Here is a 5,000-nt window from a genome sequence, read left to right as displayed (position 1 = left end):
CTAAACTCTAAAAATGCGTTTAATGCGACACATGAGACTATTACGGAAATTAAAACACACAGATGAAGTGAAAGCCAAACTCCTCAAATGTGTGAAATTCAAATGAGCGCAGTAATTGAAGGGAAACACTCTACATAGCTCCGACTATGTTTACTATTTTCATTATTGATTTAGGGTCAAACATAGGTCTAGGTAGCCATTTGAATGTGTTTGCAGTTGACGAAAAATAAATAAATAATAACAGACGACGTCTCATGTAAATTTGTACTTGGGAAATGGAATTCAACACCAATAAATGTGAAAATAGACCCCTATATCAATAAAAGTTAGGAGACTATTAAACACAGAAGATAGGTAAAAATACATTGGAATAACCAAAAGTTCAAATAATCATATGAATGCTAAGGCTGATTGCCAACATGAAGGGGCACTCATGTATGTGGTTGAAGTTATGGTACAGAAGATCATTATCATCATATGGTCAACTCTAGAATGATATGGAGTCCACATTTGAAATATGAATTGGACAAATTGGAACGAGTTCAAAGAGCAGCCACAAAGCTGTCATTTCCTGCCCACTTTCCCGTGATATTACACCCTAAACTTGCAATATTACAACCTTGTCTGTTTCCACCGGAGAACCGTTACAGGTAACGATGCCAGTTTTTAACGGTGGCGCCACATTTCTGTTGAGTAGAAATTTTAAAAGACAGCACTTGATGGTGACTTTTTTAACGGATTTTTTTTACAGATGAATTACATTTTAAGAATATGATGCTATGAAAATTTAGTAAAATATTGAATCTAACAGTCTGATAACATAAAGCAATTGCAGCAACAATCATTCGTGAATAAAATCAGATAAAAACGAAAAGGATATTTTCGGCAACGTCGATCACTACTTATTCGTTCGGACGGTGGCATGGACTTCCCATTTGATATTTAAAATTCTTTCCATCCAGGAGAATATTTTACAGTAACCTTTACAACATTTACGTATATGCTTTCCCGCATTTATTAAGTTAGAGCAAAAGTAAAGTGCATTGAGACGTAAATGTTTGTAAATCTCCTGACTTCAGCAAGCTCAAGAACATCTAATAATATTACAAAAGCTTTCCAACACATTGATATACCGAAAGCAATAGACTTAGCTCTATTTTTTTTTTTCATTATTCTTTTGATCATTCTCATAAAATCATCGCGAATACAGTATGCAAAAGTCATACCGACAGTATTACAAAGAATTCGTCTAGGCTTACTCGATTGTAACACGCCTTGCAGATTTAAATGACCACTATATACATATATACATACATACATACATATATATATATATATATATATATATGTATGTATGCATGTATGTATGTATGTATAAAGGTTTTATCAAAACCAAAATATTTATTCTTAAACGTATACTCACTATATCCAGTAATGCATTAATATACTTCCATCATCCGTTTTAGTCCTTGACTTGTGCATCTTATGTCATTGTAATTACCTTTTGAAGAAAACACTAGAAACATATGTGTAACAGCAAAATTATTTTAATAGTCTATCTTCGGAAGCAATTCCCTAAACAACTCTTCGCGCTCCTTCCACATGGAGCAGGGGTTTATGTATGACTCCGCCCTACCTCGTTTTACTGTATTAATACCAACGATCATAGGCATTTACTTGTCGTAGTGCATGTCATATATCAACAAAACTAGACACATAACCTCTCCTTTGATACTTATAAATCTGTAAGATCGTATAGAGGTACAGAATTATTCTGAAGAAATTCACCCCACCGATGTCAGTGTCCTACCACATCATATGATATGGACATGTCGGAAATTCTTACCATGCCGTTTCAGTAATCGCCATAACCGACAGTTTAAACATGTTGCACATTTCGTTTTGTACGCCTTGTAACATGAAACAAAGTGATATACTCCGGCCGCAATCAGACCGTGATCCTTTTCACTATATTTCACAAATGTCTCTGGGATTTATGTTTTAATTACAGATCGCTGGGTATGTTTCTTCATATAAAGTTCATATATAAATACGCATAAAATATTTTATACCTTTTTAACAGTACATTAAATGCGTTAAAATGAAATTGGTACGAATTTCCATGTCATATGATGTGGTATTAACTTCAAAATCATCTTCAAAATCCCTCTGTACTCCTATAATGTAACCTTACAAACTTTAGAATATCAAAGAGAAGGATTTATATCTTGATCCGTGTGTATATGTATTAAAGTAAATCCCAGTGATCATTGGAACTATCCCGCTAGGTGAGCTTCGGATGCGATAGATAAGATGCAAAAATTCAAGCAACACAAGGCGTCCGAATCTTGAACACAAATCTTGCAACTTTCGCCGTTCCTGGGAATAACACTGCCAGACGTATTTGACTGGAAAACACAACTGAAAGCTCAATATTTTGGACGTGGTCGCAAAAAGTTCGGAGAGAAGAAGAGAGTTAAGAGAACCCTTTGACAATAATGACAGTGAAAAGAACAATGTCAATATGAATGAAGATAATAACATGATGGTAAAGATGATAAGAATGGCAGTGACCAATTAACGAAACTAAAAGTAATGATAATTATAATGATATTGACACCAATTATTATTTCTTGTTAGAGTCATTGTGGCTATCGTGACTGTAGTAATAATGACTATAATATGACAATGATAATGTTACAACAGCGAAGAGAAAAATTAATGATAAGAAAGTCAGTAATGATAATAACACCAATAAATAATAATGATTATGATCCTGCCAATAATAATAACAACACCAACAAATAATAATGTTTATAATAATGCCAATAATAATCAGAATTGAATAACAGTAATGCAAATAATAATAATATTAACAGTAAGAATATGCTAAGGATAATAATATTGATAATAATAATGATGATTATAACAGCAACAACGACAATAACAATAATAATAAACAATTATAGTTGCGAAGGCACGGCCCCAAGGAGCGACGTCCGACCAAGACACATTTTCTGAGGATGTCCGTTTCCAGCTGACTAAATTCCTTAAATCATTGGCTATTATTTAGAGAAATCTAAAACAACTCAGCATTAAACTCATTTCCCCTTGCTTTACATATATTTTGTATTGTTCAAATAGGTTTCTTCTTAAAGTCACAGAATATATGATTATGAAATTTAGGATAACCATTTATCAGCTATCGATGGGCAGGGTGTGAGGACCGTATAGTTTCTAGATATGAATATAATTGTTTTTCTTATGTCACTCCTAAGTAATTTCTTGTATATCTGAGTAGAGATTACTATTCAAAATATAGAAATATTCGTATAAAAATTCAAAGAATCCTTATTTGATAAGCCGGAAACGCCCGGCGAGAATTAAGCCGAAATATTCCCTTTCAGGCGCCAAAACTTATGACAACACTTTGAGCTCGTGTCAGAACTTTAGAGTTTAATGTTTACAATTCGGCATGTACGGTTAGGACGACTATATACTTCCACTTTCCATGTGAAGAGTAATGGATGTAATAAGTTTAAAAAATGGTTTCCTCTGCGACACCAGGTTACTATAACGGCTGCTGCATGATCTGCATTACGAAACGTGCAAGTGGTATTTTATTCTTCTCATTTGCCACTTTCATGTTACTGGACATTAAGCCACATACAAGTAAATATTGACATCTGCATTTTCTTTGCGCGAGCTAAAGAGTAAAAAATTCAGATCATCATGTTAGTCTACGGAGTGAACCAAGCCTTTTCTGCTAACCCTGGAAATTATACAATACATAACGATGGGCGGTGCACTCAGTGTACAGTTACAGTACAGTACTCTATTAACCGTCATAGTGCAGTCACGGATTATATCAGAAGATCCTAAGAACTAAGTTCACAATCCATCATTTTCGTAGAATAAAGCGACTTTTGGCACACCCTGTAAAAGGTGAATCGATTCGGAGGCCAAGAATGGGAGTCGGTACAGGCTGGTGCAATCTGGTATCTGCCGCTGCATTAATGAAGAACCCCTTTCTGGGAATGGACGAGGGATGCTGGCACGAGAATCTTCCCTAGGTTAATCAACTCAGGCTACCTGGGTAGGGTTTGGTAACGTATATCGCTGTGCTGGGTTGATTATATTATTTATCGGAAGAGTTCGTTTACTCATATCGAACTAAAGGAACGTCCCTGTTTGGTACGGAGTCCGTGTGACCTGCATCGCTTACGAAATATAACATGAAAGGTTTGATACAAACACACGCATGCACACACATACATACATACTCACAAACACCCACGCAGACATGTGTGTATGTATGTATGTGCATGATACAGACACATTTCAGTCGAATCTTAACAATAGGGCAATGTAGATATGTTAGTCATGCAGTTTTTTTCTGAAGGAGCATCCAAAAGAGAAACTTCCACTAAAGCCAAAAAATTGTGAGAGTTGCAATCTCTTGACGTGACAAAATGTGTGTGTACATGAGACTCATGCTGTGTTGGTAAGCCGAGATTTGAAAAAAAAAATCAAACAACGTTACAAATATTGATTGATTCATTCCCTGATGCTGAAAAAGCTACACTTCAAGTGCATCAGTGACCCATGCCGTGCACGTACATATTGATTCCTTCATTCCCTGATACTGAACTGAAAGGGTTTATCTCAGCTAGAAACACACCGCGTACGTATCCCTGCACTGCCACAAATGGAAATAAAAAAGTAAAAACATTATCCTAACCTTGGCTTGTAGTTCCGGTTCATGCGCTGTCTTCCGCCTTTATATCCTCCGTTTTCTATTTTTATATATAAAGAAAATCGTTGCTAGATACGATAAGTCTCTGTGGTTTATTCGAAGACTGATGTATACAATCAAAATCCTATGACAATGCTCCGTGCGTATAGGCCAAAATTACTTGTCATTTGCATTTCAGATTTATTTAACATCATTTGAGAGATGACAATAGTATATTTTGTTAAAGAAAGTTGTATGTTATCAT

The sequence above is a fragment of the Penaeus vannamei genome, chromosome 7 (genome assembly GCF_042767895.1).
Source record: "Penaeus vannamei isolate JL-2024 chromosome 7, ASM4276789v1, whole genome shotgun sequence".
NCBI classification, from domain to species: Eukaryota; Metazoa; Arthropoda; class Malacostraca; order Decapoda; family Penaeidae; genus Penaeus; species Penaeus vannamei.
This window is presented reverse-complemented; position numbering follows the sequence as displayed.